The sequence below is a fragment of the Mesoplodon densirostris genome, chromosome 18 (genome assembly GCF_025265405.1).
Source record: "Mesoplodon densirostris isolate mMesDen1 chromosome 18, mMesDen1 primary haplotype, whole genome shotgun sequence".
Taxonomy (NCBI): domain Eukaryota; kingdom Metazoa; phylum Chordata; class Mammalia; order Artiodactyla; family Ziphiidae; genus Mesoplodon; species Mesoplodon densirostris.
In genome coordinates, this window is record NC_082678.1 from 43,872,215 (window position 1) to 43,889,779 (window position 17,565).

Consider the following 17,565-nt stretch of genomic DNA (forward strand, 5'->3'; position numbering starts at 1 on the left):
GTAAACTGGACTATAGCAAAAATTCAACTTCTGTGCATCAAAAGATACATCAATAGAGTGAAGAGGCAACCCCACAGAGTGGGAGGAAATATTTGCAAATCACATATTTGATAAGGGGTTATACATTATAAAGAACTCCTTCAACCTCCTCCAAAAGAAAAACTTGATTAAAAAATGGACAAAGGACTTGAATAGACATTTCTCTAAAGAAGATTTTAAAAATGGCCAATAAGCACATAAAAAGATGCTCAACACCTCTAGTCATTAGGGAAATGCAAATCAAAACCACAATGAAATATCACCCCACAACAGTTAGGATGGCTAATATTAAATTTAAAAAGCCCACAAAATAACAGGTGTTGGGAAGAGTGTGGAGAAATTGGAACTCTTGTGTGCTGCTGTTGGTGGGAATGTACAATGGTACGGTCACTATCAAAAATAGCATAGCCATTCCTCAAATAATAAAAATAAAATTATCATATGATCTGGCAATCCCACTTCTGGGTATATACCCAAAAGAATTGAAAGCAGAATCTTGAAGTGATATTTCGACACTGATGTTCATAGCAGCATTAATCATAATAGCCAAAAGGCGGAAGCAACCCAAACGTCCATGGATAGAAGAATATATAAACAAAATGTGCTATATCCATACAATATTACTTGGCCTTTAAAAGGAAAGACATTCTAACACATGCTACAACACGGATGCACCTTGAAGACATTACACTAAATGAAATAAACCAGTCACAAAAAGACAAGTACTATATCATTCTACTTATATGAGATACCTAGCATGGTGAAAATCATAGAGACAGAAAGTAGCATGGTGGTTGCCGAGGGCTGGGAGGAAGGGGGAATGGGGAGTTATTGTTTAAGGAGTACAGAATTTCAGTTTTGCAAGATGGATAGAGTTCTGGAGAAGGATGGCAGTGATGGTTGTACAACAATGTGAGTGTCCTTGACACTACTGAACTGTACGCTTAAAAATGGTTAAGACAGTGAATTATATGTTACGTGTATTTTACAACACCTAAAAATTTTTTTAAACCTATAAAATATATCTGAACATAAATAATATATCTCCTGGGAGGGGAAGAGCACATCCCTAGAAGGCAGATGAAGGCCCAGGAGTGGGGAAGACCTGGCGGAACATGGTGTGGGAGGGGCAGCAGCCGGCTGGGAGGCTGGACTCATTTGGGAGTTGATCTGAAGGGCAGAGGGAAGCCATTATACCAGGTTCAGGCCATGGAGGGAGGAGATTTTGCCTTAGAAAGATCACGTGGCAAAGATTGGAGGGAGGGACAAGAGGCAGGGAGCTGGCTGGGGACTCCAGGAGAAAGAGGATGGCAGTTAGCGCTGAGGAGGAGGCGTGGAAAGGGAGAGACGCGCATGGCCTTGAGACATATTCATAAAACAGAACAGCAACGTGACTTGGAAATGGTCCCGAAGGAGAGGAGGACCCAAGGGCAGCTCGGATGGCTCAAGCACCTGGCTGCATGTGGGTGCCATACATCAAGATGGGGACCTCCAGAGAGGAACGGGTCTGAGACAAAGAATTCCATTCTGATCGTGTTAGGTTTGAAGTACCCATGAAATGTCCAAGCAGAGAAGTCTGCCTAGTGCTTGGGTATTCCGGGTTGGAGCCAGGCTGAGGGTATAAATGATATTTTAAATAAATGCTATTGAAATCTGTGGGAGGGGATCACCCAGGGAGAAAGGGGAGGGGGAGAGGAGAAGTAGAGGCTGGCTGAACCCTGAGGAACTCCAGAAGACTGCAAGAGGAGCCCCAAAGGGGCAGGAGGGGAGGATGGAGTGTCAGGGAGCAGGGAGGGGTCGGCTGTGTTGATTTAACAACATGGAGGTTAGAGCAGTTTTGGTGGAGCTGGGGAGGCGGAAACCAGACTGCAGTGGGTGAAGATGTGGTTTGGCCGCAGAGGGATGGGGTGGGGGATGGTAGCTGAACGAGGGCTCCAGGACCAGTGGGAGGGGGTGTTTATAGATTTGATCATTTTTGTTAATGTTTTAAATTCTCCCCTTCTGTTTTATCTGGAAAAGGAATGCCTGCTCATGGCAAGAAGAATTCACACTGTGAGGTGGTGGGAACCCCTAGGATCTTTCATAACAAAGGACTCAACAGTTCAGAAGGCTGGCACTCGATGGTGACCCCCTTCCAGAGTCTCCTGCCTTGCAGGACAGTTCTGCCTCTGGGGCTGGTTGGTTGGCTTCTCACATGGGAGATACCGGAGTGCACCTGCGCATTGAAGGGATGGACCGGAGGGGAATCCTGGGCCCATGCCTGGGGCTTGGCCTGTACCCTGTGCCGGGAAAGGAGGGTGAGCAGGGGGTGCAGGGGCGGGAGTCTCATCCACAGCTGCTGCTTTTTCTCTGAGGGCTGAGGTCTTCAGCTGGGAGTGAAAGGGGGAGGGATGGGGGACGGGGAGGAAAGAGGAGAAAGTCCAACTTGGCTCTCAGGGTCACTGTGTTGGTCTCTGGCTCTCGGTCCCACAGCCTGTTCTCAGCAGAGCAGCCTGCCGGAGCCTCTAAAACCTTCAGCTAGATGACAGCACTCCTCCATTTCAAACCCTGCAGTGACTGCTCACATCGTCATCACTCGCCTCCCTGCCCTGCATCAGCTGGCCCTTCCCCCTCCAACCTTGGCTCCTGTCTCCTCCCTCCAGCCACAGAGGTTCCCAGAGTTCCATGAGCACCAGGCATGCTTCTGCCACAGGTCCTTTGCACCAGCTGTTCCCACTACTGGACCAGCTTCTTGGCCTTGGCACTATTGACTCTTTGGCTAAGTTTTTGTCGTGGGAGCTGTCCTGTGCATTGTAGGATGTTTACAGCTTCTCCCTTCTAGATGCCAGTAGCACCTCCACATACACAGAGTTGTGACAACAAAAATGTCTCCACATGTTGGCAAAAGTCCTCTGGGTAAGAGGGAGGAAACACCGCTGGCCTGAGAACCACTGGCCTAGAAGGGGTTTCCCTAGATACCCACTAGATCTCCTCCCTCCCCTTTTCATGTCTTTGCTCAAATCTCTTCTGCTCAATGAGGCCCACCCTGACCACCTCATTTATTCCTGCATCTGGCCCTGGTCCCAAATTCCTGGTCCCTCATCTTACCCTTTTCCTTTTTGCCATAGCAGTGATTACTTTCTCACATCCTACTTGATTTACTTATTTCTTACATTTATTATGTGTTTTCTCCCATTGCAATGCAAGCTCCCCAAGGGCAGGGGGCCTCAACAGTTTTAATTACTGATGTGCCCCAAGTGTCTAGAACTGTGCCTGGCATACAGCAAATATAAAATAATTTTTATTTTTATTTTTTTTGCGGTACGTGGGCCTCCCCCTGCTGTGGCCTCTCCCGTTGCGGAGCACAGGCTCCGGACGCACAGGCTCAGCGGCCATGGCTCACAGGCCCAGCCGCTCCGATGCATGTGGGATCCTCCCGGACCGGGGCACAAACCCGCGTCCCCTGCCTCGGCAGACGGACTCTCAACCACTGCGCCACCAGGGAAGTCCAAAATAAATATTTTTGAATGGCTTAATAAACTCGAGGACCTTAGATTGCTATGGAGGGCCTCGCTGAGGTTGATGCGTGTAAATTCACGGTGATTCTCCTTTTCTGAGGTCACATACTGCCTTGTATTGTAAGGTGACTTTTCCACATGTGGGTAAGCAAGCCCCTTACTTACCAGAGGGCCAGAACCATCTAGGCTCTGTCTTTGTGTCCCCCTCACCCGGTGCAGTGATGGGCACGTAGAAAAAATGGTTTGTAGGATAAACCGTGATGACTAAGTTTGGGGCTGGGTTGAAGGAAGGGGAGGATCCATGATGATCAGAGATGGAAAGGGACAATGAACAAAGGCAAGAGTCACCCATGAAGAAGTGTCCTGGGAAGCACCCCCAGGCTGGGTAGTGAGATATAGAAGGGGCTTCCAGTTATGCAGAGGGAAGGAGGGCCTGGCCAGGAACCCGGCACGTGGTCAGAAGGCCTCAGATGGTGGGATGTGAGCTTCCTCTTTGGGTGTCGTTCTCCCAGGTGGGAGGTAAGCTTTGTAAGGGAATGAGCCAGGTCCAGGACCTCTCCACCACTTTAATATCCTCATTATTCATCCCCTTTCTCATTCCAAGAGAGAATTTAAGATATTTAAAAGACTACTTGAAAAACAATAAGAGACTACACTAAAAGCAGGGAAAGGACAGTTTCAAGGTGAGGAGTTGACAGTAAAGGAATACAAGGGGACTTCCTGGGTGATTGAAATGCTCTTTCTCTTGCTTTGGGTGTTGGTACATGGGTGTCAACATTTGAGTTGTCAAAACTCATCCAGTTGCCTGCATAAGATGTGTGCATTTCACTGGATGTAATTTTACCTCAATGAAGCAAAGAAGGTGAAAGAGGAATGAAGAAGCAAGGTGGGGCCATCACACGCCAGGAACAAGTATAAAATGGGTACCACAATGCCCCAATTGCTTTGTGTTGGGGGAGAGGACCACAAATCTGCTTTAAATATCCCAGCAGCTGATGTAGGAAGGGTGACTTAGTCAATAACATGATTCTAGGAGTCTCTGAGATTAACAACCAACCAGTTGCTCAGGAAAACTCCTGCTCTTGGTATTAATATCAGTCCTGGGGCTTCCCTGGTGGCGCAGTGGTTGAGAGTCCGCCTGCCGATGCAGGGGACGCGGCTTTGTGCCCTGGTCCGGGAAGATCCCACATGCCACGGAGCGGCTGGGCCCGTGAGCCATGGCCGCTGAGCCTGCGCGTCCGGAGCCTGTGCTCTGCAACGGGAGAGGCCACAACAGTGAGAGGCCCGTGTACCGCAAAAAAAAAAAAAAAAAAAAAAAAAAAAAAAAAAATCAGTCCTGGAGGAATTTCTCCTGAGATCCTCCTAGCAGGGTGGGTAAAGAATTGGCCTCCTGGTCAGTCTACCAAAGCAATAGAAATAAAAACAAAAATAAACAAATAGGACCTAATCAAACTTACAAGTTTTTGCATAGCAAAGGAAACCATAAACAAAATGAAAAAATGACCTACCGAATGGGAGAAAATATTTGCAAATGATGTGACCCACAAGGGCTTAATTTCCAAAATATACAAACAGCTCATACAACTCAACAACAACAAAAAGGAACAACCCTATCCAAAAATGGGTAGAAGACCTAAATAGACATTTCTCCAAGAAGACATACAGAAGGCCAACAGGCATATGAAAAGATGCTCAGCATCGCTAATTATTAGAGAAATGCAAATCAAAACTACAATGAGGTATCACCTCACACCAGAATGCCTTTTTAATGATGGCCATACCTCAGAACGGCCATCATTAAAAAGCCTTCAAATAACAAATGCTGGAGAGCAGCTATCGCCAACATTTCTGGCACCAGGGACTGGTTTCGTGGAAGACAATTCTCCATGGACGGTGGTTGGTGGGGGCGGCGGGGGGGGCGGGGCCAGGCGGTAATGAAAGCAATCGGAAGCGGCAGATGGAGCTTCGCTTGCTCATTCGCCTGCCGCTCACCTCCTGCTGTGCAGCCCGGTTCCTAATGGGGGGCGGGGCGCGGGGGGGGTACCCCTGCTGGAGAGGGTGTGGAGAAAAGGGACCCTCTTACACTGTTGGTGGGAATGTAAGTTGGTGCTGCTGCTGTGGAAAACAGTATGGATTTTCCTCAGAAAACTAAAAACAATTACCGTATGATCCAACAGTCCCACTTCTGGGCATATATCCAGAGAAAACTATAATTCAAAAATATACACGCACCCTTATGTTCACAGCAGCACTATTTACAATAGCCAAGACATGGAAACAACTTAAATGTCCATCGACAGATGAATGGATAAAGAAGATGTGGTACATATACACAATGGAATATTACTCAGCCATAAAAAAAGAGTGAAATAATGCCATTTGCAGCAACATGGATGCAACTAGAGATTATCATAATAAATCAGAAGGAGAAAGACAAATACCATATGATATCACTTATACGAGGAATCTAAAACATGATGCAGGGGCTTCCCTGGTGGCACAGTGGTTAAGAATCTGCCTGCTAATGCAGGGGACACAGGTTCGAGCCCTGGTCCAGGAAGATCCCACATGCCGTGGAGCAACTAAGCCCGTGTGTCACAACTACTGAGCCTGCTCTCTAGAGCCCGCGAGCCACAACTACTGAGCCCATGTGCTGCAACTACTGAATCCCGCGCACCATAGAGCCCACGCTCTGCAACAAGAGAAGCCACCACAGTGAGAAGCCCACACACCACAATGAAGAGTAGCACCTGCTCGCCACAACCAGAGAAAGCCCGCGCACAGCAAAGAAAACCCAACGCAGCCAAACATAAATAAATAAATAATAAATTAATTAAAACATGACACAAATGAACCCATCTGTGAAACAGAAACAGAATCATGGACATAGAGAGCAGACTGGTGGTTGCCAAAGAGGAGGAGGTTGGGGGAGGGATGAAGTGGGAGGTTGGGATTAGCAGATGCAAAGTATTATACATAGAACAGATAAACAACAAGGTCCTACTGTGTAGCACAGAGAACTATATTCAATATCCTATGATAAACCATAATGGAAGATAATATAAAAAAGAATATACACACATATATATGTACATATACATATATAACTGAATCACTTTGCTGTACAGCAGTAATTAATACATGGTAAATCAACTATACTTCAATAAAAAATTTTTTTTAATTAAAAAATAGAAATAAAAAGAAGAATTGACCTCCTCACAAAGGTTTGAGAACAAGAGTCATGGGAAGTTCTCGAAAAGACACTCCTTGCATGCGGGCTGCGGCATCACCTGGCAGCACACTCTGGTAGAATCAGCCCGGAGGTCGGTGATAAGCTCTGACCCCTGGCCGACCCTCTGCTTCTGGGCTTGGCCCAGGCTGTCGCAAGAGAGCAAGAGTTGTCAGAGGCGCTGAGCAAGGAGTTCTACCTCCCTGACCCCGTTTCTCCTGCAGAGCTTGGAGCCTGACAAGTGGCAGTGAAGTGGCAGTAGGGGCACCAGGAAACCCCCCTGGTTGGTGGAGCACAGACTCTGCTTCCTACAGACATGAAGGAGGAGTCAGGCTCACTGACTCTGGGGAGAGTCGAGGAGTGTGACCAGGACTCAGGCCTGGGAAGAAGCGCCCCGACCCCTACCCCAAGCCTGTCCTGGAGCACTAACAGTTGGGTGACAAACCATCCAGATTGTCTGGGATTGAGGTGTTTCATAGGACCTCAGAATTTCAGTGTCAGACAAATAGAGATGACCTGGTCACCCTAGAAAGGGATTTCTTCAGGCAAAACCAACACCACAGAGAAAACCTTCCTTGAAAAGAGCTGCAGAGGGGAATTCCCTGGCAGTCCAGTGGTTAGGACTCCAAGCTTTCACTGCCAAGGGCGTGGGTTCGATCCCTGATTGGGGAACTAAGATCCTGCCCCCCCCCAAAAAAAAAGAAAAAGAAAAAAAACAGGGGGCTGCAGGGAGTCCTGTAGGGACCAGGTACAGGGTGCTCAAGTGCAACAGCGGCTTCAGGGATTTTGGATCTGCAGAGACAGACATGGAGCAAGTAAGTAGGTAAATAATTAGATATAGAGGGTTGTGAATGGGGGTTTGGGGATCACATTACAAAAGCCCTATCTAGGGCTTCCCTGGTGGCGCAGTGGTTGAGAGTCCGCCTACCGATGCAGGGGACACAGGTTCGTGCCCCGGTCCGCGAAGATCCCACGTGCCGCGGAGCAGCTAGGCCCCTGAGCCATGGCCGCTGAGCCTGAGCGTCCGGAGCCTGTGCTCCACAACGGGAGAGGCCACAACAGTGAGAGGCCCGCGTACCGCAAAAAAAAAAAAAGCCCTATCTAATTGGGTACAGAGAGTGGGGAGATGGTCAGGGAAGGCACCACTGAGGAAGGTAAGTGTGATTTGACATGTTAAGAATGAGTGAGAATTAGCAAGGTGTAAAACCTTACATTTATGGCCAACCAATTTTTAATAAGGGTGCCAAGTCAATTAAATTTGTTTTCAATAAACGGTGCTAAGACAACTGAAGTGCCACATGTAACAAAAGTTAGCCCCAAATAGATCATATATCTAAATGTATGAGCTGAAACTATAAAACTTGTAGAAGAAACAAGACTTCCCTGGTGGCACAGTGGTTAAGAATCCGCCTGCCAAGGCAGGGGATGCTGGTTCGAGCCCTGGTCCAGGAAGATCCCACATGCCGCGGAGGAACTAAGCCCGTGCTCCACAACGACTGAGCCTGAACTCTAGAGCCCGCGAGCCACAACCACTGAAGCCCGTGTGCCACAACTACTGAAGACCCTGCACCTAGAGTCCGTGCTCTGCAAAAAGAGAAGCCACCACAATGAGAAGCCTGTGCACCACAACTAAGAGTAGCCCCCGCTCGCCGCAGCCAAAACAACTTAACAATAAAAAATAAATAAATAGGGCTTCCTTGGTGGCGCAGTGGTTGAGAGTCCGCCTGCCGATGCAGGGGACACGGGTTTGTGCCCTGGTCCGGGAAGATCCCACGTGCCACGGAGCGGCTGGGCCCGTGAGCCATGGCCACTGAGCCTGCGCCTCCGGAGCCTGTGCTCTGCAGCGGGAGAGGACACAACAGTGAGAGGCCCGCGTACCGCAATCAATCAATCAATCAATCAACAAACAAAAAAGAAAACATAGGCTTACATCTTTGTGACCTTGGATTAGGCAATGATTTCTGAGATATGACACCAAACGTACAAAAGTCAAAGAAAAACTAGATAAATTGGACTTCATCAAAAGTAAACACTTTTTTGCTTCAAAGGATACCACCAAGAAAGTGAAAAGACAACCCATGATTTGCAAATCATGTATCTGATGAGACTGTATCCAGAATATATAAAGAATCCTTACAACCCAGCCATAAAAAGACAACCGAGTTTAAAAATGGGCAAAGGATTTGAATAGACATTTCTCTAAAGAAGATATACAAATGACCACTAAGCATAGTTCCTCAAAATGTTAGACAGAATTCCACGTGACCCCACAATTCCACTCCCAGGTATATATCCCAGAAAATCAAAAACATGTTCATACAAAAATCTGTACACAAAAATCTGGCATTATTCATTATAGCCCCAAAGTGAAAACAACTAAAATGTCCATTGACTGATGAACTGATACATAAAATGTGGTATAGCCATACAATGGAGTATTATTCTACAATAAAAATGAATGAAATACTAATATGTGTTACAATATGGATGAAACTTGAAAACATTATGCTACAGAGAAGAAGCCAATCACCACATATTTTGATTCAATTTATATGAAATACCAAGAATAGGCAAATCTATAGAGACAGAAAGTAGTGGTTGTCTAGGGGTGGGCAGAGGAAGGAATGGGGAGCAATTGCTAATGGGGTTTCTTTTTGGAGTGATGAAAATGTTCTGAAATTAGTGGTGAGCATTGCACAACTTTGTGAATATCCTATAAACCACTGAATTTTACAATCTAAAAGAGTGAATTTTGTGGTATACTAATTATATCTCAATAAAGCTGTTATTTAAAAAGAGAGAGAGAGACACTTTCAGTTTCCTGTCTGGCATGTAAGGAGCTTGGAAGTTTTCACTCCATCCTAAGGAGTAGAAAGCTGACCAAACTGAATCAACAATTTTTCTTAGATCCATTAGAGAATTGGGGTCACAGGGTAAACCGCTGCTTCCCCCCTCCCCTCAAAATTGGAGAGGCAGGCACATACAAAGAATTACAACTTACTAGAGCAGAAACACATGAACAGAATCCTGCACTAGAACCCTCTCAGGGTAGGAAAATCAAACGAGCATTTGAATTGCTGGAAGCTCAGTGTGGACAAACCTGAGAGTTAAAAACTCCAGGGGGCTCAGTCTTAGGGGGAGTAGTCTGTTCTTTGTGAGTTTTACCTCCAGGAGTTCCACCAGGTCCTTACAGTGAAGATCAGAGGAAAATCTTCTTCTGCTTCTGGCAGGAGGAGGGGAAAAGTAGCCATTTTGAAATTCACCCAGAGCATTCTGTTCCTCTTAACAAGGTCTGCTCTCAAGAGAAACTACTTTACCACAGCCTAACCCACCTGGGAGGAGGGAAATACCCAACCCCAGCCCCCTCTAACGATCTCCTCCCACTTCAAGGGAAGAAAAAGCTAAGAAACATCTGTGAAGTTTGCAGCCCAGGTGCACAGGCTCACTAAAATATTGAGACCTCCTCATAGGGCTTGTAGAATGCTTCCCTTCCTGCAAACCTCAAGGCCGCATCACTGAAGGCCTACTTATAACAGTTCCTTTTACCCAGTGCATCTTCTCTGGCTTTCAACAACAATTTACAAGGTATACTAAAATTCAAAACAGTTTGAAGAGACAAAGCAAGCATCGAAACCAGACTCAGATATGGCAGGGATGAAAATTTAAAACTGTAGCCGGCACTTGGAACCCTGAAAGACTCCCTTTTTTTTTTTTTTTTTTTTTTTTTTTTTTTTGCGGTATGCGGGCCTCTCACTGTTGTGGCCTCTCCCGTTGCGGAGCACAGGCTCCAGATGCGCAGGCCCAGTGGCCATGGCTCACGGGCCCAGCCGCTCCGCGGCATATGGGATCCTCCCAGACCGGGGCACGAACCCGTATCCCCTGCATCGGCAGGCGGACTCTCAACCACTGCGCCACCAGGGAGGCCCAAGACTCTCTTTTTCTGCTTCCAACTAGGATTCATGTATGGTGTTGCAATTTTGGAAATTTTGAGACAAAATAAACAAAATTAAATTTTTGGTGGCTTCACAGCATGTTCTCGAATGTAATTGTAAACATAGGAAATGTAGGGCATTTCACTGGGTTTATGATTATCCTGTGTGGTAATAGAGCCTGGTCAGTTTATGAGAGTAATTCAGAATTGACAAACCTTGGAGGGTCCGTGAGTGACGTGGAAATTGTCAGTGTGAGGTGGCAGGTGTGGCAACCTGTCAGGGGCCAAGCTCGCAGGGGCATGGCTTTCCCATTAGTCATCCCTGTGCTTCTCAAGTTCCAATGGTGTTTCATGTGGTTCACCATTTATTATTATTATTATTATTTTTTGCTGTATGCGGGCCTTTCACTGTTGTGGCCTCTCCCGTTGCGGAGCACAGGCTCCGGACGCACAGGCTCAGCGGCCATGGCTCACGGGCCCAGCCACTCCGCGGCACGTGGGATCTTCCCGGACCGGGGCACGAACTCACGTCCCCTGCATCGGCAGGCGGACTCTCAACCACTGCGCCACCAGGGGAGCCCTGGTCCCTCACTTTTTAATGCTGATTTAATCACATATAAGTGTAGCGCTAAAATATTGCTTAATTTTAGTTAAATGTTAACATTATAAAAATGATAGTGGGGGCTTCCCTGGTGGCGCAGTGGTTGAGAGTCCTCCTGCCGATGCAGGGGACGCGGGTTCGTGCCCCGGTCCGGGAAGATCCCACGTGCCGTGGAGTGGCTCGGCCCGTGAGCCATGGCCGCTGAGCCTGCGAATCTGGAGCCTGTGCTCCACAATGGGAGAAGCCACAACAGTGAGAGGCCTGCGTACCGCAAAAAAAAAAAAAAAAAAAAAAAAAATATTGGGACTTCCCTGGTGGCACAGTGGTTAAGAATCCACCTGCCAATGCAGGGGACATGGGTTCGAGCCCTGGTCAGGGAAGATCTCACATGCCGTGGAGCAAGTAAACCCGTGCACCACAACTACTGAGCCTGAGTTCTAGAGCCCACGAGCCACAACTACTGAGCCTGCATGTCACGACTACTGAAGCCCGCACGCCTAGAGCCCATGCTCTGCAACAAGAGAAGTACCACCTCAATGAGAAGCCCGCACCCCGCAACGAAGAGTAGCCCCCGCTTGCTGCAACTAGAGAAAGCCTGCGCGCAGCAACGAAGACCCAGTGCAGCCAAAAATAATTTTTTTTTAAAAAGCCAATAAAAAAAAATCATGTAACCTTTTGAGATTACATTCTTCATTTAACATTAGATTGCTAAGATTCATCTATGATGTTAGCGTTCAAACTACTTCTCTTTTGTGAGTGTCACAATTGATATATTCATTCTCCTGCCTCTAGACATTTGAGTTGTTTCCATGTTTTTGCTATTAGAAACACTGCTTCTATGAACATGATTCTACGTGCCTCCTGGGGCCCGAGGGAAAGTTTCTCTGAGCACAGAGCTAGGATTGGAATGCAGGTCCTGGGGAACGGCATGTCCAACTTTGCAAAATAACATCGAACTGTTTTCCAAACAATTTGCACAAATGTATAATCCCTCCCTTGAGCCATGTGGATACTATGGATCCATATCCTCTCAACACTTGGTATTATCAGACTTTTAAATTTCTGCCCGTCAATTGAGTATAAAGTAGTAGTTAACTATCATTTTGATTTGAATTTCCCTAGTTACAAAGAAAGTTGAACATCTCTTCATTGTTTGTTGTTTGACTCCCAAATCCCTGTTCATGTATTTTGCCCATTTTTATATTGGTGGTTTATTCTTTCCTTATTCATCTTTAGAAGATTTTTAAAAATATATATTCTCTGTCAGTCGTATGTGTTACAAACCTCTTTTCCCAGTTTTGCAACTTACTCCTTTTTACTTTATTCATGATGTGTCTTTTTTTCGTCCAGTTTTATTGAGATATAATTGACATCCAGCACTGTGTAAGTTTAAGGTGTACAACAAAATGATTTGACTTACATGCATCATGAAATGATTATCAAAAAAGTCTGGTGAACATTCATCATCTCATATAGATACAAAATTAAAGAAACAGAAAAAAACTTATTTGTCCTCGTGATGAGAACTTAGACACTTGAGTTGTTTCCATGTTTTTGCTATTATAAGCACTGCTTCTATGAACATGTTTTGTTTGTTTGTTTGTGTGTTTTTTGCCTCACCGTGAGGCTTTCAGGATGCTAGTTCCCCAACCAGGGATTGAACCTGGGCCACGGAAGTGAAAGCCCTGAGTCCCAACCACTGGACAGCCAGGGAATTCCCCTTGTTTATCTTATAACTGGAAGTTTGTACCTTTTGACTGCCTTCATCCAATTCATGATGTCTTTTGATGAATAGCTGTTTGTAATTTTAATTTTTTCAAATGTATCAATTTTTTTTAGCATTAGTACTTTTTTTGGGGGGGTTCTTATTTAACAAAAATTTCATTAGTCCAACCTCAGAAAAAATGTTACTCTATTTTTACTACCTGTTTAAATTTTTTCTTTCAACATTTAATTCATCAGGGATTGGTTTCTGAGAATGAGATAGGAATCCACTTTTATCTTTTTTGCACATTTGGTCAGTCTTTTTTTCCCTCATTAATTGAATAGTTCCTCCTCTCCCCACTGATCTGCCATTCCATTGCTGTAATACATCATAATTCCACATATGCATGGGTCAGTATCTGGGCTCTCTATTCTATTCCACCATCAGGTGATGATGCCTATTGCAGCTGCTGGACCAGATGCGATTTCATTGCTTAAGTAAATTAACACATCCACTGGTACCTGGTATGAAGCTATTGACCTAGCAAACGCCTTTCTCTCGATCTCTGTCCATAAGACTCACCAGAGGCAGTTTGCTTTCAGTTCAGCAATACACCTTCACTATCCTACCTCCAGGATATATCAACTCTCCAGCCCAATGTCATAATTTAGTTTGCAGGAATCTTGATCACCTTTCCCTTCCACAAGCTATCACCCTGGTCTATACCAGTGATGACATTATGATCTAGTGACATTATGGACCTAGTGAGTGAGAAGCAGCAGCTCCTCTAGACTTATTGGTAAGATATTTGTGTGTTGTAGGGTGGGGAATAAATCCAACTAAAATTCAGGGGCCTTCTGGGGGTCCAGGGGGTGTGGAGTATGTTGAGATATCCCTTCTAAGGTGAAGGATAAGTCATTGTATCTGGTCCCTCCCACATCCAAAGAAAGAGGCACAATGCCTAGAGGGCTTCTTTGGCTTCTAGAGGCAATATAGTCCTCATTTGGATACGTTACTTTGGCCCATTTACTGAGTGACCCAAAAAGCAGTTTTCAGTGGGGTCCAGAACAAGAGAAAGCTGTGTAATAGGTCCAGGCTGCTGTGCAGGCTGCTCTGCCCTTCAGGTCACAGGATCCAGCAGATCCAATGGTGCCTGAAGTGTCCGTGACAGAGAGATGCTGTCAGGTTGATGACACTGGATGGCTTCCACAATGGGCGGGGCAGTGTTTTACTCTTACTGGAATAGACCCTCTGGATATGTTTGGCAAAATGCAATGCTGCATGCAATGCTTCTGCCAAAACTACCATCCCTGGACTTATCCACATGTCATGGTAGTCCATACCACATTGCTTCTGATCAAAGAACTCACTTCACAGCAAAAGAAGTGTGGCTACAGGACCATGCTCATGGAATTCACTGGTCTCGCCATATTCCACACCACCCTGAAGCAACTGGCTTGAAAGATCTATGTAATGGCCTTCTGAAGACTCAGTTACAGTGCTAGCTAGGTGGCAATACCTTGCAGGGCTGGGGCAAGGTTCTTTGGGAGGCTGTCTTGCTCTGAATCAGCATTTGATATATGGTGCTGATTCTCTGATAGCCAGGATTCATGGGTCCAGGAATCAAGGGAGTGGCACCACTCACTATTACCCCTAACGACTCACCAGCAACATTTTTGCTTCCTGTTCCTATGACTTTATGCTCTGCTGACCTAGAGGTCTTAGTTCCAGAGGGAAGGATGCTTCCACCAGGAGACTCAACAATGATTTCATTGAACTGGAAGTTAAGATTGCCACCCAGCCACTTTGGGCATCTTATGCCTCTCACTCAACAGGCAAAGAATGGAGTTATGGTGTTGGCTAGCTGGGGTGATTGATCCTGACTGCCAAGCAGAAATTGGACTACTATCCACAATGGAGGTAAGGAAGAATATGTGTGGGCACCTCTTAGTATTACAATGTCCTGTAATTAAAGTCAGTGGAAAATGACAACAATCCAATAGAGGAAGAATTAGTAACGGTCTAGCCCCTTCAAGAATGAAGGTTTGGGTCACCCCACCAAGTGAAGAACCATGACCAGATGAGGTGCTTGCTGAAGGCAAAGGGAATACAGAATGGGTAGTAGAAGAATGTAGTTATAAATACCAGCTATGACCACATGGCTAGTTACAGAAATGAGGACTATAACTGTTGTGAATATTTCCTCACTGTTTTATGAATATGTTTGTGTATGTGTATCTCTCTTTGTTTTCTTTCCTCTCTTATTCCCTTATCATGTAACATAAGATGTATTGACTTTATATCATAGTATTTAAGTATTGTTAATTTTACATCATAGTATTTAAGTTATGGCATATCAAGAAGACTAAACACTACTCAAGGACTTCACCTCTTCTTCTGGGGAAGGGGTTAGTGTATTTTCAGTTGTACACATGACAGTTGTATCATGGAATTATGATCTTGTTATTGTCTTTATTTGGAGATTAAGTATGGTTTAAAGAGGTGCATATGGGTACAAATTGAAAAGGGGTGGACTGGTCATGGTTAAACTTATGTGTCAACTTGACAGGTCACAGGGTGCCCAGATTAAATATTATTTCTGAGTGTGTCTGTAAAGGTGTCCTTGATGAGATTAGCATTTAAATTGGTAGACTCAGTAAAGCCGATGGCATCATCCAATCCATCAAAGGTCTGAATAGAACAAAAGATGGAGGAAGGAGAAATTCACCCCTTTTCTTTCCAGCCTCACTTGATTGAGCTGTGACATCTCATCTAATCTTTTCAGGCCTTCAGACTGAATTACACCACTGGTTTTCTTGGGTCTCCAGCTTGTAGATGGCAGATCATGGGAATTCTCAGCTTCCATAATCCTTGAGCCTTGAGTCAATTCCTCATAGTATATATACATACATACATATATATATATATATATATATATATATATGAATTTACCTGTTTATGAATTTATATATATATATATATAAATTTATTTATATATATTTATTCATTCTACTGGTTCTTTTCCTCTGGAGAACCTAACCAATACAAAAATCAAGCAATGTCCACAAAATTGTTAGGGAAAGAAATATCCAGCCAAGGTGTGCTTCAATTTTGAAGGCTACAGGAAGATAGTCTCAAAATAAAAGATTAAGGGACTATAATGAGGTAATTATGAGCCTTTTCTGAAAAACATTCCAGATAGATGAATAAAAAAGATGACAGCAGAGAAGCAGTGGTAAGAAGACTACAGATGAGCCATTTAAATACATTGATAAGAGTACATAACTGGGGACTTCCCTGGTTGCCCAGTGGTTAAGAATCCACCTGACAATTCAGGGAACACGGGTTCGAGCCCTGGTCGAGGAAGATCCCACATGCCACGGAGCAACTAAGTCCGTGTGCCACAGCTACTGAGCCTGCACTCTAGAGCCTACATGCTGCAACTACGGAAGCCCGCATGCCTAGAGCCTGTGCTCTGCAACAAGAGAAGCCACCACGATGAGAAGCCTGCGCACTGCAACAAAGAGTAGCTCCCGCTTGCCGCAACTAGAGAAAGCCCGCACACAGCAACAAAGGCCCAACGCAGCCAAATTAATTAATTAATTTTTTAAAAATGCAAAGGGTTCCCAGGTTGCTAGTGCAGCCGCACGCCAGGAGAAAGCAAATACACGTTCTCTCTATAGGTATGCCACTTCGATCAAGGACTCAAAGTTCTCCCACAGATAGAGTTCCAAGGAAAAAGGGCAGCTCACAATCTAAAGTTGTAAAACACACAAGCAAACAAGGCTTTGTGAGTCCTCGAAAGAGATGTGAGACCACAGAACTACACCTGCAAAGATCAGGGCCATGCCAAGTCACATCGGGGCCAGAGGCAAACGGGGGAAAATCATTCATCTGGATCCTTTTTAAATTTAAACTGTTACTATTTCATTCGTCATGGACTTTTACATTAATTTTGAGTTTTAAAATATTGCATTATAATATTATTTATCTTGATTATGTGTTTTTTTTGTTGCCCCTTAAATTTTGCGCTTGCAGAGAACACTGTGCTTGCCTCACCCTGGCAGATTTCACTTCCCTAATTGCCATTTGTGACAAGATGGATGGACCTTTAGGGCATTATGCTAAATGAAATAAGTCAAACAGAGAAAAAAGAAATATTATACAGGGACTTCCCTGGGGGTCCAATTGTTGGGACTCCACGCTTCCACTGTGGGGGGCTCAGGTTCGACCCCCTGGTCAGGGAACTAGGATCCCCCATGCTGCATGGTGCAGACAAAAAAATTATAATAATAATACTATATAATCTCACATGTGGAATCTAAAACAAATAGAACACAAACTAAACTCATACAAAAGGAAATCAGATTTGTGGTTATGGGGGTGGGGCATGGGGTGGAGGAATTAGATGAAGGTTGTCAAAAGGTACAAACTTCCAGTTGTTAGATAAATATAAGTACTGGGGATGTCATGTACAACATGATGACTATAGTTAACACTGCTGTACAGTATATTGGGAAGTTGTTGAAAAAGCAAATCCTGGGACTTCCCTGGTGGTGCAGT